This window comes from Bidens hawaiensis, unplaced genomic scaffold (assembly GCF_021521415.1).
Source record: "Bidens hawaiensis isolate Kalapana, Puna unplaced genomic scaffold, B.hawaiensis_p1.1 tig00014035_1, whole genome shotgun sequence".
NCBI classification, from domain to species: domain Eukaryota; kingdom Viridiplantae; phylum Streptophyta; class Magnoliopsida; order Asterales; family Asteraceae; genus Bidens; species Bidens hawaiensis.
Genome location: NW_027492206.1, coordinates 10,641 through 36,496, shown reverse-complemented (window position 1 = coordinate 36,496; position 25,856 = coordinate 10,641). Strand labels below are relative to the sequence as shown.

The following is a 25,856-nucleotide window of genomic DNA, read 5'->3' as shown; positions in this document are numbered from 1 at the left end:
GTTCCAACCAAAAAAGAAGTCAAATGAAACTGCTGAACCAACCAACATGAATACAGAGATGATAGTTGAAGAGGAGATTGATGAGTCTATTGCAAACTTGGCCTCTCCTTCTTGCCTATAAATATCAACACTTCTCAACATTTCCAAATGCTCATCTCTTTATTTCTCTCTAATATTTGGATTTTTGGAAGCAAATTAAAGTGTTCATGCCTAAGTTGACTTTAAAAGTCAAATAGAACAATTGCTTGCTTTTCAATCCGATTTGAGTAATGTTTTGGGATGCTTTCCGTTTGTATTAGTCTTATATATATGTTTCATTGTTTCCATTCTTCAACCTTGGTTGATTAAGGTGTTTATGTCATCTTAAGGCACGCCTTTGCTTATTAAAGGCTAGCTTAGCCCGATTTAGGTTACTTGTTTAAAGTTTTTGATTTTTATTTGAATATGTATGTTGGTTATTTGATCATGAGGATTTGTGTAATAAGATGGTAAACATTTAATAACACCACAAAACAAGTGGCAGAATTATTCTTCATAAAGAACCATTCCAAAACACCAAGAACTTAGGTTTTAATGACATTTTAGTTCTGAATAGAAGTTTGGTCGTCAAATATTGATTCAAAACTTTGTCATAAAGAACTGTAATGGTTCAAGGCCAAAGCCTATGATGAACTTTATTGAGTTGTGGTTTCAACGGTTATTTAATTTCATTTTAATTCATTAGTATGCCTTCACAATCACGGTTTTAATTTTAGTACGCACATCTTTACCAATTGAGAAAACCGGCTTTTTCTACCTATCTCGAGTCCTAATTTGGGAAATATTTCTAAATGAAAGATGTTCAAAACATCCTAATTTAATAGACTGGAGATTTTTATAATTTTTAGAAATTTATTTATGTTTTTAATATTATTCAAATCAAGGACAAATTATGTCAAAAACTTATTAAAATCCTCCTGGTTGTTTTCACACCTTAGATGTGGTATATTTTTGCTTGATTATTCTTGGCTAATGTTTTGTATTTATTTTTCATGTTAAACGGAAAATTGGTACTGGAATTGGTCTCAAACCAAGCCCCGGATTAAATAAACGAAGCAACCCGCTTTAAACCGAATTATTTTCTTTCAAGTTTCCGTTTTATCTTAGTTTGTTGTTAGTTCTCATGTTTTGGATATGTGTCAACCAACCTTGGTCTCATACCGAGCCATGGACCGAACCAAAACCGAACTTTCTCTTAAACTCAAGATTTTACAAATAAAAGCCCAATTTGAATTCAAGTTTAGTTTATTTTACTTTTATTAAATATTTACTTTTGGACACATCCCCAATCCTAAACTCACTTATTTCTCGGACTCACTTGTTAAAAACCGAACCTTCCGATTAGCCCGCTTACGACTGGCACGTCTATTTCATCACTCGCTTAATTTCCAAGTGAGTAATAACACTCCCCCTTTTTACGCTTTTATACTTTTGGGGGTGACATGCGTACCATATTCAAACTTACATGGTTTAAGACCTTAATACTAAATCCACAATTCTACATTACATGTTGATATGAATATTTGCTCGATCATTTGTTTATGCCTCAAATTGATTACGTTCACGAGTGTTTATTTTAGTGTTGTTGTTGAGCCTCATTAAGTATGATCATACGCTCCCCTATATATTTTAGCCTTGTGCTAATAGAATAAGGCCTCATTGTCCGAGTATTTTGGTTGTTACCAAATAGAAAGGATCCCCAGTTATTTACTTTGCATGTAAAATGGTTGTTGCGATATTCTTTTTATACATATGAATTGTGATTTTTGCCTCATTATATACATATAACAAAAACTAGTGTATTGCTCACCAACATCCGTGTTGATCAAATATATTTTTATGCATGCCACAGGTTTACTTTTAGGTTTGCTTACGAAGATTGAAGACTCATCACTTAGATTATACTTATAGGATATTTTAATGAATTAAGTATTGTTGTAATTGTTTGTATATAATCTTTGAACAAGTTGTATTTGATTTATTGAATGAAATAAATGGGTTGAGTAAATATTGTCACTTTAATAGTGTCATTATGTTCTTGAGAAATCCGTCGTGCCCCGGCATGTTCCTCCGCCTTTGATCGGGGTGTGATAGGACTTTTATGTGTCTACTTTTGACACATAGATTTTCCATGTCAGCATGGTGTATCTGCATATGCGCCACATCAATAATGTATAGGCTATTACATGTCATTTAAAATTTATGTTAAAAGTCAAAACTTTAAAGGATTTTTTTATGTAAAAGTTGGGTTGAGGGACGTACTTTTGAAAGAAGAAACAAAAGATTGATTGTTATTTTTTTATAGTATTTGCCCTTTTCAAAATTATAACAAAATAAATCATATTTTCAAGATAATCCGGCTAACGGAGAGGTTGGGTTATAATCTCCATATACATATATATGTTATGAATGCTAAAGCTTATTGGCAACTATGTCACTAAATGATTTAAACATATGTGGTTCGTTTTAGTTGATGTTCGGTTATAGGACACCCTTAATCATACCCATAAATGATTTATCGGTTAATCAAATAGCCTTAACCATATTATCTGTTAATCTCGTTTGGGTGATGGTTCGGTTAATAGTTAATTTTGGTTATCGATAAAGTTTGCTCACCCCTTGACAACACCATTGGAGATCCTTATTTTCATAACCAATACTATGTTAAGAATTGCAAATATTAACCTTTATATTATTCATTATATATAAATTAACTAAAACACACGTCCATTTCCATGCGTTTAAGATTTTTTTTTCTTTAAAACGTTAAGGTTATTTGCCGTCTTTTGTATAAATGTACACTTTGTGGACGTGTGTTCATATGTGATTTTCACTATTTAGTGGTCTATTTTTAATAGGTTAACATATAATAACTTTTAACGTACAAAAACGTATGGGAATTAAAACGGTCAAAGACGAAAACAAGGCAAAACCAAACGCTCAAAGCCAAAAATACAAAAACGCTCAAAGCCAAAATACAAAAAAAAACGACCAAGAAAATATAATACGCTTAAAATGGGTTTCGTGAAGAAAAGTAAAAAGATTGATCGATTAACGATCCACATCAGTTTTTTTTATGAATCGGTGATTAATTGGGTATGTATTGTCACAACCCCGACTTAGGGCCTAGGAAGTCTTTATTTAAAATAAATTATTAATTTAGTTTGAAAAATTTATTTCTAATAAAATATTTAATTTATTTGAAAAGCTTCTCGAATATTATATATTCGAGTGTTTGATTTATAAACCTCATTAAATCTTGTTTGCAATATTTAAATAATTTAAAAAAACTGAGTCATCTCTACCTTGCGAGCATCTAACACCATGAATGGCTATAATTCATTGCTACATGCTAATCTATTTCCATAAAATTTGGGGGGGGGGGATATGTCAGCGATGTGCTGGTGAATCGTTGACTCTAAAACATTTAATAAATCTTTCTTTGACTGAGAAGATAGTTTTCTTGAACAATCTCAGCAGAAACGTTTCTTATTTCTTGGATTTGTACCACTTTCCATACACACACAATTTCGGTTCTCCGAGAACTGACGCCCATTGAATAATTTTTATTATGATCTATAGTCTGAGGGCCTGCGGCCACGTAGCCTAGATTGATAGACTAGACAAATTATGTTTGGATCTAGACACATGTGTACTCGGTTTAAGTTGCTTTTATTTTCTATCTTGTGTAGAATAAGGATCACGTAATCCCTTAATTCTTAATGTTAGAGATCACGTAATCTCATAAAAATATTTGACTGGCTTTGTTAAGATAAACAGCCCGTTTATCTTGACTGATTTGAAAAGGTTTAACGTATTCACCTATGATTGTTGGTTCTGAATGATGTGGTGATCTCATTTGAAAATCTTTATGAATGATTGATGATTTAACATATAAAAAATAGGTTTATAAATACCCGGATCGTCTCTTCATCCGAATATAGACCTTTAGTCTGTTTTGATAGCTTTAAATCTTGATTGATCATTTATTTGAATAAAATATTTAGATATGAAATGTTTCCCTTTATTTGCCAATCATGTCATGAGTTTCTTTTCGAAGAAACATCTATAATAGGTTTCTTATTGAATAAGAAACGTCATTTGTCTATAACTTTCATATATAAAATCTTATATTTCTTAACTATACCATTTGTAGGTAAAAGCTTATTGCCTTTAATCATGAAGAAATAGTATTTTAATTATGTCCTCATGTATATAAAATTCTATATTTCTTAAATTTAAAGGAACATTATTATAACTTTAACCCTTTGTATTTTATAAATTTTGATCAATGATAATCGTGCGCGCGTAGCTTGTAAAATATAGTGGATTGGATATTTAGCTTTTGCACAAGATCGTGTTTTAAATTTATAAAAGTGATTTCTACAAAGACTAAACACACACAAAATAGGCAAGTGTACCTATCGTATATGTAGAATAGTATTGGTAAGAGCCAAGTATCGATCCGTGGACACAAATGTTTCTAATATTGAACCGTCATTTTACTTTATTCGGAGGTTTTAATCATATCGGGATTGATTTTTGAACTTTTTATAAAATATAAATACTTATATATAATATATAGGTGACCTAGACGAGAAATTCTAAACAAGTAGTTCAATTATATGAAGGTTACCATCTATCCATTGTTCATTGATGATTATTAAATAAACACGTGATAAACTTGTCATAAGAATATATGATAGAATAGCCCCTCATTTTTAAGTGAGCATATTCTATGACATAAAAGAAAGTAGCATGTGCATTTTAAAGTCAACCCTTTCCTAATGTCATGCTACCACGAGAATGTCAATTTGAGTTGACAAGTAGTTTAGTAAAGTAGAAAGATTAGGACTGACTTTGATTTCTCAGATACCAATTCTAACAACTTCGGGTGGTTATAGTTTAGTCACACAACCCCCCTTGTTTGATTTAAGTAGGTTATACTTACACAATCTGTTAACATATGATTTCTTTAACTAGCATGATAACCTAAGCAATCGCGTTAGCGATGTTATTTCAGAATTACCAAAACTAGAGAAATAGATCATAACTTATATCTCATCATTTCTAAGTAAAATATAAGGATCCATGTTTCGATTAATTATCAAAGTATTTCTATCTTTCAAGAACATGAATCGATCATGAACGATTGTCAATATAATTGACAATCACCAACTTTGAATTGTTGAATTAAGATGGTGAAACATTTCTCATCAAAAGATAATTGTAAGATAACCATGTACTTTACTTAACTAAATCACATGTTTTATATAATCATCAAGTAAAACAAAGCTTCTTCATAAATTTTAGATGGTAAATGGAGTTTAACTCATAATGAACATGGTTACGAACATTAGAATGGATGAAGATAACAAACAAATGATTAAACTAGAATAATCTAACCAAATGTGGATGAATCTCCCTTCTTAATGATGATGGTGGATGGATGACGATGATGGTTGATGATGATGACCTCCAAGCCTTCAAACTCTTCACAAGATCTTCAATATGAGTGTTAGTGGGTGTTTTTATAAGTGAAAACCGTATAGAATTCTCTTCAAGGCACACTTGATCAATGCAACATGAGCCACTATTTATAGGTAGTCTGGAGGGTGAGCACGGCCCCGTTCTTAGGTAGGCACGCCCCCGTGCTTTTATTGACAAGTGCCATAATTATTTTGTCTTTTTGTTCAGGGTGACCACGGCCGCGTGGTCAAGAGACACGGTCCCGTGCTTTTGTTCATAGTTTTTATCTTTTCTTGTAGATTTTTGTCTTTTCTTATGTTCAAAAGCATGGGGGTGTTTTTCTTGCTTTTCTTGTGTTTCTTCCGTTTTTCTTCATCTTTTCGCTTGTTTCTTCGTTTGAGACTTGGTTTTACCTGAAATTGTATTTTATTATGATAAGTAGCCTTCTTTGCTATGTTATTTGATAGAAGTTGCAGTTTTTTAGAGATTATTTGATGCTAAAAAGATGTATAATTTTATGTACATCAAACATCCCCACACTTGAACATTTCTTGCCCTCAAGCAATCTACTTATAAATATTCTCTAAAAATAGAAAGTTTAGGACAATAGCTTTAACATCCCCAAAAGAGTTCCAAGAAATTGGGAACAAAATAACCAACCTTTAAATCATAGGAACATATGTAGTGATATATAAAAAGGTGATTTATTTTTTTTGAGCCTACGTTTATGCAAAATGTCACGTTCTCACAACGTTCACTCACACTCAGTTTTATATCTGATCATACGTATGATGTATGTATGTGGACACTCTTAGCCAAAATGTAACCTGTGATAAATAAGCTTATAACAAGTTCTAATCTCCACTTTTGTGAAGGGTTGCATAGATCAGAATGTAATATGGGTTGGTTTTGTGTAAGTAGAGATATTGGTATTTGTGGTGGTTCAAGGGTTTAGGTTAACGAGAATGGTAAATACAACTTTTGCTGATCGTCGGGGGTCTTAAGATGTCTTCAACGGTTAGCTCCTTTCTCCCGATTGCTATATTTTTTTTATTTTGTTTTAAAAACAATCCTAATGACTCTTTTAAGGTTAGATCGTCAATATCAGTTTTGTCGAGGATGTGGATTAGTTCTTCCTCAATCCTGTTCTGAACATAACTTCCAACTCTAATGGATCGTTCGGCTTTGAGCCTAATAGCCCCCACCCTCATTAGTTCGGTATATTCATGCTGAGACTGAGTTTGACTTTTTCTACATCTTTCTTCGTGGGACCAGTTTTCGCAACCTAAGCATCGTTCATATCTTTTCATTGCGCTTTTGGAAACTCCACAAAATGGTGGTCTTTGTTCGTCTTGGCGCCATTTTTTCCTCACGTCATTGCTAAAGAGAAAAATTCTCTCCCTAAGTCCTAGAGGCAACCTAGGTTTCGCTAAATGTATGCAGCAAAGGAAATTGAAATCGAAAGAATGCATTTACAGTTCTTTAGGGTCTGCCGGTAAAACACTAGTGTTGTATTTTACCGGTGAGATGGATAAGGTGGTAAGGTTTTGGTTAAGTTTTTTGGGTTTTGTAATTTGGGGAATGGTTTGAGTGAATGGTGAAAGCATTACCTTCTTCTTTATACAACGCTTCGTGCGGTCTTGAAATGAATATTTGCGACAAGTTCTAAATCACACGAAACATATGACTCACTCAAATCTTCCGAAAAAATATTTATATGGCATGAGGTTTATCTCACAGTAACGGAGGAATTGTGTATAAACGCCATATTCTGCATAAATTTCTTCTCTGTATTACAAAACTTCTTTTTACTTTTTCACTTTTCTTTGGTTATAGTAGATTAGTAGTTGGTTATTTGCAAAAAATTTTCTTGGATTTTTCTCTAGGTTTTGTTATAAAAATAGTCTTTGTTTGCTACAAAAAAATTGGTTTGATTAGAAAATTTTTATAATTGTTTGAGCAAGCAATTCATCAAGTAATTCCCCTCCCCACACTTGAATCTCACATTGTCCTCAATGTGAAAAGATTCAATAAAAAATAAAATTTCTAATTAAGTATGGTGGGTTAAAATGGAGAGGTACTTCCCTATGAGTTAACGAAATTTCGACAGAGCGTCCCCTGTTTATTGTCCGTTTTCCTGTTTTTGTACCTGTATAATATAAAACTGCAAACAACCACAAACAACTAAGCATAATTTTCTAAAAATTGGGTATGGAATCATCCATCCCTTGCCCCAAACAGGCTAAATAAGTACCTACTAATAATGTCTTTGCACCCACGGCCATAAAAGTATCCAACCACACAAACAAAAGGCATAAAGTAAATTGTTCAAACAAACATAATAATAATAATAATGTCATGAAAGTACTACCAACCCATGCATGCCCATACCCTGACCTACCAGTGTCGCTGCTCATTAGTTTCCCGTGTCCAGGTTAAATGGTCCCCACTGCCTGTCCATGCGATATCCTAAACGATCAATCTCTCGCCTTGTTTCTGCATATTCGGCTGCCCGCAGTGCATCGGAGGCAGCCATCTTCTCTGTGATCCTGTCAAACGAGGCGGTGGTTCTTGCTGAGAACTGATAAATTAGGCCGTATAGGCCCTCGAAATAATATCGGCTATCATGTGATGAGCTGGGGCCGGCCCCTGATGAATATGGGCCTCCTCTCTAATGGTAGGTGTGGCGACAGCTCTGTCTGGGCGGTGATCCTCCTCTCCTCTCGGGCACATCCTGGAGTAAAATCTTTGCCGGGTCCTCATGTTCCCAAACCTGGTTATCAGCATCACAAAATCTCCACACATCCGGGTTTTGACCAATTCGCTGAACCATCTGCATGCTGTTACAAAAATCAAGGTTAAGAGCAATTGGATCTGGGCTTCAGGTCCCTTCTCTGTCTACATCATAGGATCCATAGAGGTTATAGATCCATGCCCTGCCAAATATCGGTGTGTTCCCTTTGGCATTTGCGTTTGTCGTGAACAGCTTGCAGAATAAATAAGTGATGTTGCACGGGATGCCATTCTTCATGCAATACAGTGCCCAGAGATCCCTTAAATTAACAACCCCTTCACTTTGACCTCTAGCAGTGGCAGTGTGACTGAGAAGGCGGTGAATGAATCTCATAAGTGGTCACGTAGTGCCGTGCTCTTTGAAATGCTTGCATTATAGTTTTCGGTCCCGTAGCTCATTTGCTTCCATGCTTCTAACGTTGTGTTTCCAGCTTCAGCATCATCATCACCATCTTCATCTGCAAATGTTGTCCCTGATCTGAACAAGATTTCATTGTCTGTTTCCTCAGCTGTGTATATTCCCAAATCAAAATCCCAAGTTGGGTGAAAGATGTTGTGTGCCATTCATCCCCACATCTGAATTAAGTGGCGTCTTCATCCCACATCTTCGGATTCTTGGTCTTTGTAGAGAAATAAGCCAAGAATTCCTTTGTCAGTTCAAATACAGCCTCTCCTGTTTGACCAAAAACTCGCTTCCACGGTCCTCTAACAAGGGTTTTGTACCGGTTCCATTGGTTGAATTGCCTTAATGTGTCTCTGCATGCATAAAAGTTCGCTTCTAGAAATCGTTTGTTGAGGTAGGTAAATCTGGCTTGGGCTCACATATTCATTGCATCACGCTCGGGAAAGACCAGAAATGCATGAATGTCGTCCCCATACTCGGCCATCTATAATTTGTATTCAAATTAGTCAAAATGTATCGAAAATTATCAATATGCTGGAACAGAGAGAAAACCACAGCGCCGTGCTTTTAAAAGCACGACCCGTGCTGCTACTGTTCTTCAGGTTCTTCCAATTTTGACTTTTTGTTGACCAAAAGGTGACCACAATTCGTGTTGCTTAAAGCACGGTTCGTGTTTTTAATCCTAATTTTAAACTTATCAAGACTCGAACCTGCGTTTCTACCCGGTTGTTTCAATTGGGTTTTCATTTGTTATATATTTTAACCAAGATCCGAACCCGAGTGATTTCTTCCAATCAAAGATTATTACGAAACCTATCTAACAAATCATTATCTTATATCTAACCGGATAACCCATCTAATTTTCGAGTTTAAACCCGATTCAATCAATTGGTGAGATTTTCGGGTTAATCTAGACCTAGAAAGATGAAATCGAACAACAGTTTTGTTAAATTAACATACATTCGGTTGGAATTCAAAGAATTGATTCAAAGATTAGTGAAATTGATGAATGTTCGGCTGTTTGGTATGAAGAACGAATTTGTTTTTAGGGTTAAGTGGTTGAAAATGTTATTTTATTAGTTTTAAAATCGTAACTGTTGTGGACTCAAAAGCACGGCACCGTGCTTTTAAAGGCATGGCCCGTGCTGCACGAGGCAGACAGTTTCTTTTGTTTATGCTGTTTATTTGTCGAGCTGGTTCATTTTTTTTAACTGATTTTCTTTGAGGTTTAGAATTAAGACAGTAATTAAAAGTCTTAAATTTCATTAAAACATAGATCATAGTTAAACATAGTAGAAAGGAAAATACAACAACAATTCCGGATCATAAAACATAACACTAGCAAGAGCAACTTTAAAACAAGACAAGTCGGGACTTCAATGACCACCATTCCCAAACATGTCTTAAATGTGTGGTGGGGCTCGTTTAACCTTCAAGAGCTCGAAAAGCTTTTTGTCGAGCTTTGCGATTTCCGGTTAAGATAGTTGAGCTTGAAGGCCACATCCTTGTTGTGGTTGTACACAACATGGAAGTTTTCAAACCGCAGTAGTTTGACTTTGTTGATTAGCTCGATTACGCAAGCTTCGGTTTGGATGTTGCTTTCGACTTGGTCCCTTATGATACATTGTAGCCTCATGACCTCCTCCTCAAGATTTGAGGAAGAATCATGTTGTTTGCCTTTCCTCACTGGCCTCCATTCAACTTTCTTGCTTTCCATTTCAGTAATTTTGTGTTTGGTGTGAATAGAATAGTGAGTTTTTGCATGCATTATATAGAGACTGGAAAGTCGAACACGGCCCCATGCTTTTAGAAGCATGCCCCCTTGTTGCTAGGGGAATTTCTAATTCAGAGAATTGTACGGAGTCAGCGCGTATCATGCTGAAGATTCTAAGGTGACCACGGCCCTGTGCCTCAAGAAGCACGGCCCATGCTTTTTGTCACTGAAATTTTCTTTTATTTTTCAGCCAAACGCGAGAGTCGGAATTTTTAGAATGATGTTTAGTATGTTAATTAAGAGTTATATCATCCTAAAAATTACTTTTCATTAAAATTAAAAGTCCTAGAACAAATATGGGATAAGCCCGGTTTTCCTAGAAATATATAATATTCGGGTTAAGCCCGAAATTCCTAACAGCATTTGCCTAATGCACTTGTATACACATGATGTAGGTCCCCCCGGGGCGTCGCCGATCGATACGAGATCCGCACGAGGTCTAGGAGTGCGGAATCCTCCTAGACTCGTTTATTGGTGTAAAGATGAAGAACACAAACACGTACACGAACAAATACACGAACAAATACAAGAACGGGATAATCAAATCTGCAGCTTCTTATATAATAATCAAACAAACACGTTACATACCGTAACCAAACAGAAAACACGACTGACCCGAGGTGAGCTCTACCTCGGGTCGTCTCACACGACTCTCCTTGTCTCTTACTCTCTCTAAACAAACAAACTACTCAAAACACACACTAATTTCTGGATTCCCTAAACCTAAACAAGACACACGTATATATATATAAAACATTCTCGGGCCTGGGCATCAGTAGGCGAAGTTGTTATAACTTCGCCTATGGCGAAGTTATTCTAACTTCGCCTATGGCAGAAGTTGTTACAACTTCGCCTACGACGAAGTTGTTATAACTTCGCCTATGGCGAAGTTGTTCTAACTTCGTACTTCGTTTCCGCTGATCAGAATTGCATAGCGACGGTCACAAAATGCACCAACACATGAAAACAGAAAACTAAGGTTCCTAGATTTCCCTAAAAGGTTCTCATCCACAGAATGGCCCTGGTGGTGGAAAGTACGTGAAGCCGAGAACTTGAAACTGGAGTTGTTCATTAACGTTTCGAAGTTCCATTTTCATGTTCATTAAGAGAAGCTCGGTTTTGGAAACATGTCAAGCATCGTTTCTCGGTTGTCGAGGAATGGGAATTGCATTACTCATTTCAGTAGGCATGTCTAATTCTCAGATAAGAGTGTTTTGGTTTTGGTTGGTGCAAGGAATGCATTGGAAAGGGGTGCCTTTTATAGCCAACCAGATGCAAGGCACGACCCCTTGCTTTTAGAAGCACGGTCCCGCGTTTTTGCTTTGACAATTCTGTTACAAACCAGTCTGACTGAGATTTTTGCAGCGAAGATTCCGGCCCGCCCAATGTGGCACAATACCATGCTTTTTGAGGCACGCCACGTGGTTTATTAATTTTTTTTACAATGCCTAGTTTAATCAGGGTCTTGGCCAGACCCTGCTTTCAATTTGTTCATCAGTTCTGGTGGAGGATTAGTACCTCCGAGACGGTTTCGAATGGTCCATCAATGTATGGTTTTAATCGATGTTCATTAACTTTGAACTTGTGGCCATCAGAATTTGAAATCTCAACTGTCCCATAGTCAAAAACTGATTCGACTATGTGTGGACCTGTCCAACGAGATTTCAATTTTCATGGGAAAAGACGTAAACATGTGTTATATAACTTTGAACTTGTGGCCATCAGAATTTGAAATCTCAACTGTCCCATAGTCAAAAACTGATTCGACTATGTGTGGACCTGTCCAACGAGATTTCAATTTTCATGGGAAAAGACGTAAACATGTGTTATATAACAGTACACGATCGCCAACTTTAATTTTTTTTTCCTTTTAAATGGGAGTCGTGTAAACGTTTAGTCTTTTCTTTGTAAGACCAGGAATTTTCATATGCCAATGCTCTTAGTTCTTCTAGCTCGTGAATTTGATCTTCCTGGTACTTACCGGCGGACATTAGATCAAAGTTCACTGCTCTAAGAGCCCAGTAAGCTTTGTGTTTTAGTTCTACTGTTAGATAACATGCTTTCCCATAAACAAGTTTGAAGGGTGTTGTTCCTATGGGGGTTCTGCAGGCTGTCCTAAGGGCCCACAAAGCGTCATCTAATTTTTCTGCCCAATTCTTGTGATTCATCACTATGGTTCTTTCTAAAATCCTTTTAATTCCTCGATTCGAGACCTCTACTTGCCCACTGGTCTGAGGGTGGTATGGCGTTGCTAGTCGGTGGAAAACTCCATATTGTGCCAAGACTTTGGTCATTAAAGCATTGCAGAAGTGAGTACCTCTGTCGCTGATTAGGGCTTTTGGAGTACCGAATTGTGAAAATAACCTTTTTCAGAAACCGTACAACTACTCGAGCGTCGTTAGTGGGAAGAGCTTGTGCTTCTACCCATTTAGACACGTAGTCGACTGCTACGAGGATGTATTTGTTTCCAAAGGAGTTAGGAAATGGACCCAGGAAATCTATTCCCCATACATCAAATACTTCACAAATTTGAATGCCTTTTTGAACCATCTCATTCCTGGCTGATATGCTTCCGACTCTTTGACAAGCATCGCATGCTTGGATCAAAGCATGTGTGTCTTTATATATGGTGGGACAGAAAAATCCTACATCAAACACTTTTCTGACCGTGGTGGCAGTACTGTGGTGTCCACCAATAGGTCCTTCATGGCAGTGTTTGAGAATATCTAAGGCTTCCTTTCCTGCTACACACCTACGAACAACCTGATCGGCACCTATCCTAAACAAGTAAGGATCTTCCCAGAAGTAGAACTTAAGGTCGGAGAAGAATTTCTTCCGTTGTTGATGAGTAAGCCCTTTTCTTAGGATTCTACAAGCTAGAGAGTTTGCGAAGTTAGAAAACCAAGGGCTTTCATCTTTCTCCTGCATGACTGCTTGGATATTCATGAGAACTTTATGTGGAAAATTATCATTGATAATTTCCTTGGGATGTTCTTCTGAAGCTGGGCATTCTAAGCGTGAGAGATGGTATGCGGCTACATTCTCTCCTCCTTTCTTGTCTTTAACTTCAATGTCAAATTCTTGGAGTAGTAGAATCCATCGGATAAGTATGGGTTTGGAATCTTGCTTGTCGAAGAGGTAATGTATGGCGGCATGGTTGGTGTAAACTATGGTTTTGGAAAGAACTAGGTAGGATCTAAATTTTTCAAATGCAAAGACTACTGCTAGTAACTCTTTTTCTGTTGTGGTGTAATTTTCTTGCGCATCGTTAAGAGTTGTACTGGCATAGTAAATTGGGTGAAACTGCTTTTCTTTGCGTTGTCCGAGTACGTCTCCAACTGCAAATTCACTTGCATCGCACATGATTTCGAATTGAAGGGTCCAATCGGGTGTAGTCATGATTGGTGCATTGACAAGTTTGTCTTTCAATATGTTTAATGATTCAACACATTCTTCAGAGAAGACGAATGGTGCGTCTTTCTCCAGAAGTTTGGTCATGGGCCTAGCGATTTTGGAGAAGTCTTTTATGAAACGACGGTAAAATCCTGCGTGACCTAGAAAACTTCTAATGGCCTTTACTGAAGTTGGGTGCGGAGGTTTGGAGATAGTTTCTATTTTTGCTTTATCAACTTTTAGTCCCTTTTGAGAAATCTTGTGGCCGAGAACAATGCCTTCTTTAACCATAAAGTGACATTTCTTCCAGTTGAGCACTAGATTTACTTCCTCACACCTGGCTAACATTTTGTCAAGGTTTTTTAAGCAATGATCGAAAGAGTCTCCAAAGACTGAGAAGTCGTCCATGAATACTTCCATAGAGTGTTCGATAATTTCGTGAAAGATGGCCACTATGCATCTTTGAAGGTGGCTGGAGCATTACATAGTCCAAATGGCATTCTTTGGTAGGCGAAGGTCCCATACGGACATGTAAAAGTGGTTTTCTCCTGATCTTCAGGAGTTATGGGAATTTGAAAATATCCGGAAATCCATCAAGAAAATAATAGAACATTTTTCCAGATTAACGTTCAAGCATTTGATCAATAAAAGGAAGTGGAAAATGATCTTTTCTTGTGGCGTCATTAAGTTTCCAGTAGTCAATGCAGACTCGCCAGCCTGAGATGGTTCTCATTGGTATTAGCTCATCCTTTTCGTTCATTACAACTGTCATTCCTCCCTTCTTGGATACTACTTGAACGAGACTAACCCAAGGTGAATCTGAGATTGGGTAGATTAATCCGACATCAAGGAGTTTGATTACTTCTTTCTTCACCACATCTTGCATGTTGGGATTAAGACGTCTTTGATGTTGGACCACGGGTTTGTACTCTTCCTCCATGAGGATTTTATGAGTACAACAAGAAGGACGGATTCCCTTGATATCCATGATCTTCCATGCGATAGCCTTCTTATGGTTTTTAAGAACCTGAAGAAGTTCGCCTTTCTCTTCTTTAGAAAGGTGAGATGAAATAATCACTGGGAGTTGAGAGTCTTTTTCCAAAAAGAAGTATTCGAGATGGTCGGAAGTACTTTTAACTCTAAGGCTGGTGGTTCTTCAATTGATGGTTTTGATTTTTCATTACATTTGGTGATCTCACATACTACTTCTGATGCTTCGTGATAGTCAGCATTGAGATTTTCGTTTTCTAAAATGGGTATGGTGATGGTTTTGGTTAGGACTTGTGTTTCTAGCGGGTTAGTGATAGAGGAATCTCGCATATAGTAGCTCACGATAGAATCTATGATGTCGACACAATATAACATGTCATCGTGATGTTGCAGATATTGCATAGATTTTCCTATGTCAAAAGTGATTGCCTCGTTATTGACCCTGAGAGTGACTTTTCCGGTGCAAATGTCAATAATAGCCTTTGCAGTGGCTAAGAAGGGTCTTCCTAAAATCAGAGGTATACTTTTATCCTCTTCCATGTCTAGAATTACAAAATCTATAGGAAAACGAATTTGTCAATTTTGACAAGCATGTTTTCAACAACCCGAGGATATTTAACAGATCGGTCAGCTAACTGAATGCTCATGCAGGTGGGCTTCGGTTCTCCTATCCCTAGATTTTCAAGGACCGCATAACGCATTAAATTAATACTAGCTCCTAGGTCAGCCAGGGCATTGCTAACAGACAAATTTCCTATCAGACAAGGGATAGTAAAACTCCCTGGATCGGTCATCTTTGTTGGTAGCTTGTTTTGGATAACAGCTGAACATTCTTCACTCAAGGTGACATGCGAGAGCTCCTCCGGCTTCCCTTTGTTTGTCAGCACTTCTTTGAGAAACTTGGCATATTTTGGCATTTGAGCGATGGCCTCGATAAAAGGTATGTTGACGTGGAGTTGTTTGAAGAGTTCTAAAAACTTTCCGTACTGTGCTTCCATTCTCTCCTGCTTCAGTCTTCCTGGGTATGGAATAGGTGGAATATAGGTTCTGACTGGTTCCTTAGGTTGTAGGGTGCCGTTGGAACTAGTTTTTCTTATGGCTTCTTAGCGGCTTCCTTTTCCATAGCTGGTTCTGAAGTTGATGAGGCAACAGTGGTTGTACCGCTTCTGAGTGTAACAACGTTAGCTGTTGCATTCGGATCGGTGATTGTGTTGCTTGGAAGAGTGCCGGGTGGTCTTTCGGATAATTGTCGGGGAATTTGTCCGATCTGAGTTTCTAGATTATGTAATGATGCTTGTTGACTTTTGAGGTCGGCTTCATGTTTTAACAACACTCCGCTGATATCAACAGATCTTGAGTCGGCCTTCTTCTCTGCTTCATTTGTTTTGGTCATGATTTCGATTAACATCTCTTCGATCTTTGAGTAGCTCGGGTTTTGATGGCTACTAGAACTTTGGTCTTGGAATTGAGGTTTAGGCTAGAAGGATTGATTCATCAGTCTTTTCTCAAATCCAGGTAAGGGTTGAGTGTTACTTCCGTCTTTCCAGCTGAAATTCGGGTGGTTTCTCCATCCTGGATTGTAGTTATTGCTGAAAGCGTTGTTCTGTCTAGCGATGAAATCGACCTCTTCCATAACCATGATGACTTGTTTGCAGTCACTTGTCTTATGACTTCCTCCACAAGTGTCACAGGTGATTCTGGTTTTTGATAACTTGACTTGAAGTTGTTCGAATTTTTTAGAAAGGGCTTCAAGCTGTGCTGTGACAAGAGTGTTGGAATCGACGTGGTGTATTCCTTTATGGGTTGGAGTAGATCTTGGTGGGTTGTAAGCGAAACTTTTCTTTGCTGCTTTCTCCAAGACTTCAAATGCTTCGTTTGGAGATTTGGATCCCAGGTCTTCACCGGCGATTTGGTCGATGGCCTGCTTGTTTTGACCGGATTGTGCGTCAAAGAAAAGTTTGTACTTGCAACCATATGCTCAGTCCATGATGTGGGCATCTTCTCAGAAGATTTTTGTATCTCTCTCATGCTGCGTGTAACGACTCATCATCATCGGTCCGGAATCCGGTAATGCTGGCTCGGTATTTGGCCGTTTTATCAGGTGGAAAATAGTTGAGGAGAAACTGTTCAACCATCTGGTCCCAAGTGGTGATGGAGCCAGAGGAAAGAGATTATATTCATTCCAGGGCTTGTCCCTTTAGAGAGAAATGAAAGAGAGTTTGATTTGATCTTCTGAATAGTTTTGTATTTTAAAGGTTCCGCAGATTCTTAAGAATCGAGATATATGAGAAAGAGGGTCTTCGTCGAGGAGACCATGAAATTGAACTGAGTTTTCCACCATATGAATGGTGCTTGATTTGATTTTGAAATTTTGGTGATTTCGGGTGGAGCCACTCCATTGTCGTAGCCTTCGAGAGTTGGCTTGGCATACTGGCTCATGCTCGGCTCATTTTTCTGGGCCGCCATCATTTCTTCTGTTTGATTTTCTCCTGATGTGGTGGCGTCTACCGACTCGTCTTTGATTGCTTCGGCGGTTTCTGCAGTCCGTTTACGTGCTCGTCGACGAAAGACTCGTTCCAGTATAGAATTTGGAGAAACAAGCTCAGACTCGGAAGTAGAGGACATACATGGGACTAAATCAAAGTTAAAACTAAAGTAAAAGTTAGCTAAGGTTAAGCTAAAGGTTAGTTAAAGTTAAACTACGAGTTAGGCTAAACTATTTAAAAACGAAACTAAAGGTCTAAGTTAATTAAGCTAAAGTAAAGGTTAGGTAAATAAAGGTTAAAATTAGGCTAGCCGAAAAATTATATAGTTTAATAGTTAGTAATAAAAAAAATAAAATTTAAAAATTTGTATAGTTATAGACAATGATCAAATTAAAACTTAGATCGTTCTTAAAAACGTACCGTGTCCCTGACAACGGCGCCAAAAACATGATGGTCGTGCGCGCGTAGCTTGTAAAATATAGTGGATTGGATATTTAGCTTTTGCACAAGATCGTGTTTTAAATTTATAAAAGTGATTTCTACAAAGACAAAACACACACAAAATAGGTAAGTGTACCTATCATATATGTAGAATAGTATTTGTAAGAACCAAGTATCGATCCGTGGACACAAATGTTTCTAATAATTAACCGTCGTTTTACTTTAATCAGAGGTTTTAATCATATTGGGGTTGATTTTTGAGCTTTTTATAAAATATAATACTTATATATAATATATAGGTGACCAAGAAGAGAAATTCTAAACAAGTAGTTCAATTATATGAAGGTTAACATCTAAGATCAAGAATCTACTCCATTGTTCCTTGATGATTATTAAATAAACACGTGATAAACCTGCCGTAAGAATATATGATAGAATAGCCCCTCATTTCTAAGTGAGAATATCCTATGACATAAAAGAAAGTAGCATGCGTATTTTAAAGTCAACCATTTCCTAATGTCATGCTACCACGAGAATGTCAATTTGAGTTGACAAGTAGTTTAGTAAAGTAGAAAGATTATGATTGACTTCGATTTCTCAAATACCAATTCTAACAACTTCAAGTGTTTATAGTTTAGTCACACAACCTCCCCTTGGTTGATTTAAGTAGGTTATACTTACACATTCTCTTAACATATGATTTCTTTAACTAGCATGATAACCTAAGCAATCGTGTTAGCGATGTTATTTCAGAATTACCAAAACTAGAGAAATAGATCATAACTTATATCTCATCATTTCTAAGTACAATATAAGGATCCATGTTTCGATGAATTATCAAAGTATTTCTATCTTTCAAGAACATGAATCGATCATGAACGTATTGACAATCACCAACTTTGAATTGTTGAATTAAGATGGTGAAACATTTCTCATCAAAAGATAATTGCAAGATAACCATGTACTTTACTAAACTAAATCACATGTTTTATATAATCATCAAGTAAAACAAAGCTTCTTCATAGATTTTAGATGGTAAATGGAGTTTAGCTCATAATGAGCATGGTTATGAACATTAGAATGGATGATGATAACAAACACATGATTAAACTAGAATAATCGAACCAAATGTGGATGAATCTCCCTTCTTAATGATGATGGTGGATGGATGTTGATGATGGTTGATGATGATGACCTCAAAGCCTTCAAACTCTTCACTGGATCTTCAATATGAGTGTTAGTGGGTGTTTTTATAAGTGAAAACCGTATAGAATTCTCTTCAAGGCACACTTGATCAATGCAACATGAGCCACTATTTATAGGGAGTATGGAGGGTGAAGCACGGCTCCGTGCTTAGGTAGGCACGCCACCGTGCTTTTATTGATATGTGCCATAATTATTTTGTCTTTTTGCTGAGGGTGACCATGGCCCGTGGTCAAGAGGCACGGTCCCATGCTTTTGTTCACAGTTTTTGTTTTTTCTTGTAGATTTTTGTCTTTTCTTGTGTTCAGAAGCATGGGGCGTGTTTCTTGAGGCATGGGGGAGTGTTTCTTGCTTTTCTTGTGTTTTCTTCCGTTTTTCTTCGTCCTTTCGCTTGTTTCTTCGTTTGAGGCTTGGGTTTACCTGAAATTGCATTTTATTATGATAAGTAGCCTTCTGTGCAATGTTATTTGATAGAAGTTGCAGTTTTTTAGAGATTATTTGATGCTAAAAAGATGTATAATTTGATGTACATAAATCAATCAATGTCTATGTTATACCCTCGACTAGGGTCTAAGAAATTAAATATAATAAAATAATAATTTAAGCCGAACCCCTACCTTACACGGGTATCGGAGTTTATACGCCTAAGCTTGTACGAGCAGCACTTCTATTTTATGTCGCGTACTAGAATCTATATCGTTAGAACTTCGGGCTTGACACACACTTTGAGGTTGGCACGCAAAAAATAAGACAACGTATGGTGGAGGCCGCGTCGTGTACGTGCTTCGAGATAGAATGTCGGGTTACTTTCGGGTGGCACGAAATTCGAGGATTCATTGGTTAAGAGCACGGGTTACGAGATAACGATTGTCGGGCTGACGTCACGGAAAACGAGGTAGAGAAAGTATACTAGAGAGAAAGAGAGTGATTTTGGTGTGAAGGGGAATGTGTCGTGATCCTCCTTTATATATGCTAATTTTGCATCCCAACACGCATCGCGACGGTCTTCTCAAAAGGGTCATCGCGTACCGCGATGACTCATTATATTCAGAGATTGCCGCGTGTTGACACGTGGCCTGCCACGTGGCGGACACACGTCAACGACTACTTAACCTGGTCATCGTGTATCGCGATGGCCTAAGGTTTAGGGCCGCCGCGAATCGCGACACCGCCCTTTCTGGGATTTGGTGAGACAGCCATTGCGTAACGTGATGGCTCCTTGGCTATGCCCGTCGCGTATCGCGATGGGCTAAGATATTAGAATATTCATTTTTGATCCCTTTACTTTAATAAACTTGCCGTATCTTGGTCTTGCTTCCACTTTCCAAAAACAATAAGGCGGCTCTCAAACGGCTCGCAGCGATGCGAGCGTACGAAGTGCGCCATCAAAGCGCCACATTGCGCCCTTCGCCCATCACCCGAGCGTTAGGACCACTAGGTGCATGCTAGGCATAAAAGAATATTACTAAGGAAACTCCTCTCTTTATAAAGAGCTTCTAATTTTTTTTTTTACTTTCCATGTGGGATTTGTTTTATCTTTCTTATTTATATCTGTGTGGAATGATTCCACTTTCTTTCATATTTCCATGTGTGATGGATTCTTTTTCCCATTTTTTAAATATGGGATGAACTTCTTTATGGGATATTTTTATTTCCTTATTTAAAATTTTCTATTACTTATTTTTAAGAATAATTTTGATCATTCAACTTTAATAAGTTGTCAAATTTGGATCGAAATTTTGGGGATGTTACACCTATTGAGGATACGAAGGTCTTGTGATCTGATTTCACGAATCAATTTCGTAAATATAAATATTTTTGTACGTTAAGGTACGTTAAGAATTATTGAAATATATATTTTATCTATAAATTAAACTAGTTTCAATATAAATTTTAAGTTTCAATAATGTTTTTCTTATATATTAGTATCGCCTTGTTTTCTTTTAAAAGTAACATCTAAAATAACATTTAAAAGAAAGTCTGCAATGAATTTTTGTTGTACTAGTATTAGAGAGGAAGTGGAGATTTACACCGGAGGTCATAAAGTCTCAAGTTTGAATCCGATCTTAACATTACAGTGAGTCTTCGAGCGACGGGTTTTTCCCATCACTGTCTATAATCGCAGACGTATGTTATCGCCTTTAGCCATCGAGCCATCCCGGGTAACTAGACTTCCTTTGTTGACCGTTTGAAAAAAGAATAAAAAAAGAAAAAGGGTCTCCGGCTCTCCATTTGGAAGAGAAGAAAAGGGGCTATTTTGTAATGTTATTATTAACCGGCTCTCCATTTAGTTATAAAAATAAAAATGACAAGAATCAAAAACACCCAAAAATATAGTAATAATAATTCCAAGCAACGGTATAATAATAATAATCTAAAATCTTGGTATTTTGTTACAATAATAATAATAGTATTCAAATTTCAAAAACCCCATTTACGCTCTGTCAGCTCTTTCCTTCCTTCCTTCCTTCCTTCCTTCCTGCAAACACAAGCATTCAAACTCAAATTAATTACAATCCATCATGGGTCCCACTTGACACAACCCTAATTTTCTTTTTCTTTGTGGGTTTTAACTGCTTCTTTGTTTGTGTGGTGATCAAGAACAAGAATAAGATGGTTAAGCCGGTGGCTAATGGTCGAAATCCACGTCAGGTTTTGTCGGTTGTTAATGGCCCGGGTAGCGTTTCCGGGTCGGACTGTGGCGGTGGTGGGTTTGAGTTTACGAGAGATGATGTTGCTGCCTTGTTGGCTGAGAGGATTAAAAACAAGAATACGCTTACATACAAGGTGGGTTTCTTAATTATTATTATTATTATTATTGTTTTTAATGGATGATGTTAATTTTGAGGGTGTTTTTTTAGGAGAAATGTGATGTGATGAATGATTATATAAAGCGCCTTCGAACGTGCGTCAAATGGTTTGAAGAACATGAAAGGGAGCTTTTGGTGGATCAAGAACAGAGTAAGAAGGCCTTGGAATCTGCAGAAAACAAATGCAAAGATACAGGTGAACTTGTAATTTCGAGCAGGGTGTCTGTGGGTCGGTTCCATGCACACCTCAAATTTCAACAACATTATTCGTCCTTTTTGATCCTGTTTATGTAATTGAAACTTGTTTTTGCTACTTTACTGGTTGTAGAAATGCTAATGAGTGAAAAGGAAGATGAACTGAATTCGATAATAATGGAGTTGCGCAAGAATTGCACAGTTTTACAAGACAAGTCTGCAAAAGAAGAATCGGATAAGTTGGTACGTGTTTGAATCTTGATCCTGGTTGAAGTTCATGGTTTTAATGGTGAAATGAATCGCAGGCTGCGATGGAATCATTAACAAAAGAGAAGGAGGCCCGGTTGTCTATAGAGAGATCGCACGTGTCCATGTTGGAAGAACTTGAAAAGAATCAAAGAGAGTGTTCAAGTGCAAATCAAAAGGTTATTTATATATGATCTTGATGAAATATGTTCTTTTGTTATCCGTGCTACAGAAATAACTGATTAACCGAACCAAAACTGAAATAGCTGACCTGAACTAATAACTAATGGTTAAGTTTGGGTTTTTTATACCGAACTGAACTTGTTTGAATCCAAATTTATTATTTCGGGCCAATAGGTTTCATGCCCGAGTTTATAAAGCTAAAGAACAAAAAGTGTGATTTACTGTAAGTTAAAATTGCTAAGTTTGGGGAAAAACGTCTTACGGTAAAACAATAATAATAAAAAACACTAAAGAACAAAAAGTGTGATTTACTGTAAGTTAAAATTGCTAAGTTTGGGGAAAAACGTCTTACGGTAAAACAATAATAATAAAAAACACTTCGCATTTTTTATGGGTCCCGTAACTCCAGAAAGTTATGTCTATTTTAAGTTGGGCGCATTTCTAGCCCAATGACGTTTTGTGAAAAAGATTTGTAACCGAATCTAACTGTGTTTCATTCTGAAATAATTTGCTTCTCAGATATCTTCTCTTAACGACATGTACAAGAGACTGCAAGAATACAACACGAGCTTACAACAATACAACAGTAAGCTTCAATCAGAGCTTAATGAAGCAAACAAAATCCTTAAAGACGTCGAAAAAGAAAAGGTTGTGGTGTTGGAGAACCTCAGCAACTTAAGGGGCTACTGCACTTCTTTGCAAGACCAGTTGGCTGCTGCTAAAGTCAGTATCTTTAATCTTTTAATCAATTTACATTCATTTTTCATATATTAATATATGTTACATATGTAATATTAGACAAGTAGCAATGAGACACTGAAGCTAAAAGAAGCATTGACAAGTGAAGTTGGATCTTTAAGATTGAATTTACAACAAGTGAGAGATGAACGTGATCGTGTGTTGTTACAAGTTCAAGATTTGTCAGTTGAAGTGTTGAAATATAAGGAGTCGACCGGGAAGTTGGTTGCTGAATTGGGGAGCCTTACTACGAAGTCAAGCGAGCTCGAGGTTCTGTTTGTTGACTTTATTTTTTTAATCTGCATAAAACCAAACCATAACTGCAATAACCAATGGTTTGGTTTTATATTTTTAAAAACTGAGTTTCCGGTTCGGTTTGGTTTTGCTATAGCCAAAACAGCCGAAGCGCAACAAGAAAAAAAACCGATTTTAAGTAATTGTGCAGCTGAAGCCTTTTAGGTCTAAGTGTGTAATAATAAAGTAACTATTTTTTAACTAAAGAAAAAAATCTAGTCCCAGCGTTTCAGGCCCAAATTCGTGCCATTTTTCCAGTCCAAAATTTTCATGCACAAATGTTAAAACCGCTAAAACCAAAATCAAACCGAAGTCATTGTAAACTGAAAACCCAAAAAACAGATTTTAAGTAATTTATAAGAATTTAACAAATATTGTAGCCCAAAGAATTTTTTACCCAAATGTGTAGTAATTAAGTAATTATTAGTTAACAAAAAAATTAGGCGTAAATTCATTATTTTGGTCCAAATGGTAAAACCAAACCGAATCATTGTAAAAAGCGAAAACTGAAACCGAACCCAGTGTAAAAACTGAAACCGAAACCGAATGGTTTCAAAACCCAAAAACCAAGTTTTCGGGCAACATGTTATTAACTTCGATATATTTACCATTCTTCTTTTTTCTGCAGGCAACATGTTCCTCACAAAGTGATCAAATAAAGAAATTACAAGAAAAACTTGCTGCTGCTGAGAATAAACTACAGGTTTGACTTTTTCTTTATGAACATAAGTCATGACACTTTGTTGTTTGACTTTTTTCTAGTTGACTGTTGACTAATTCTTGATTTATGTGCATGTTATAGATGTCTGATTTATCAGCATTTGAGATAAGAACAGGATATGAAGAACAACAAAGAGTTAACTGTGATTTACAGCTTCGTTTAGCCGAGGCAGAACAAAAACTTGTTGAAGGAGAATCTTTGCGTAAAAAGTTGCATAACACGATACTGGTAAGTTTTGTGTTCTATATAATGTATTTAATTTTAACAAATAATAATAAAAAAGTGGGTCCATACTGTGTACGTTATAAGTGGGATTGTCCCGGGTACTTTTGTTTGTTTTTAATAAAATAATAATGAAAATAATAATACGAGAAAGCTGGGGTTATACTGGGTACTTTATAAGTGGGATTATACTGGGTGCGTTTGTTTGTTTTTTATTTTAACAACTTATGATAAAAAGAGTGGGATTATTCTTTGTATGCTTGTTTTTTTATTTTTAACAATATAATGAAAAACATTAATAAAAAGTGGGATTATACTAGGTATGTTATAAGTGGGGATTACACTGAGTACATTTGTTTGTTTATTTGTAACAAATAATAATAATAATAATAATAATAATAATAATAATAATAATAATAATAATAATAATAATAATAATAAAATGAGTAGGATTATACTGGGTACGTTTGTTTATTTGTTTGCTTATTTTCAACAAATTTATATATAACGTGGTTTTGTTCTTTCCACAGGAATTGAAAGGGAATATAAGAGTTTTTTGCAGGGTACGACCTATGTTGTTTGATGATGGTGCTGACAATGAACCAAAGACGGTTTCTTTTCCTACAACAACTGAAATATTGGTTGTGGCATTGAGTTATTGCAAAATGGTACCATAAAGATTCAATTTTTTAGCAGGGTTGACTATCTTGACTTTATATTTGATTGTTGTTTTTTTGTTGTGAAAAAGGACAAAAGCATTCTTTCATGTTTGATAAGGTATTTGTGCTTGAATCTTCACAAGAGGAGGTGTTTGTGGAGGTTTCACAGCTTGTCCAGAGTGCTTTGGATGGTTATAAGGTGATGCGTTTTGCCTGGTCTTTAAATGCTTTTATTTTGGCTAGAAAGGGTGTAATAGTCTTTTCACACAACATTAACTGGCCTTTTAACGCCAGTTAGTGTTAAGGTGTAATTTCCGAGGGACCAAAGCCGTGAAATGGCTGCACCATAGTGATCATGCGTGTAACTAGAGATGTTCAAAACGGTTTGGGACTAGGAACCGGAACCGGTTCCTAACCGGTTCCTATATTCAAAACCCCATTTTAAACCGGTTCCAGGCTCGAACCGGTTAGAGAACCGAACCGGTTCTCCCACCCTCGGACCCCTAACCTATCTAACCGGTTCTTACCGGTTCCTAACCCGGTTCCTGTACTGTAACCGGTTCCAACCGGTTACAGTGTAAAAATTTATTTTTTTTTTCGTTTTTCGTTTGCAAATTTGGATTCTAAACTACGATTCGTATTTGTATAACATGAAAAATAAAAAAAACAATTAACATAAAATTCATTTTATTTACTTTAAAAAGTTCAAAAAAAAAGGTTACATGTTTTAAAATCTTCAAAAATAAACTAACAAAACATTAAACTTATAAATATAAAGTTGTGACATTATTTCTAGA

The 25,856-nt window shown here is 36.5% G+C and overlaps 1 pseudogene across 1 annotated transcript; it reads left to right on the top strand.

The window, feature by feature from the left end:
• Positions 1-21,604: 21,604 nt before the first annotated feature.
• On the top strand, positions 21,605-25,357 carry LOC143545764 (kinesin-like protein KIN-14N; annotated as a pseudogene). Its single transcript, XR_013137489.1, has 10 exons — positions 21,605-21,778; positions 21,853-21,997; positions 22,130-22,239; positions 22,302-22,421; positions 22,945-23,148; positions 23,224-23,433; positions 24,086-24,160; positions 24,260-24,406; positions 24,931-25,068; positions 25,149-25,357. The product of XR_013137489.1 is annotated as a kinesin-like protein KIN-14N (transcript).
• Positions 25,358-25,856: the final 499 nt, after the last annotated feature.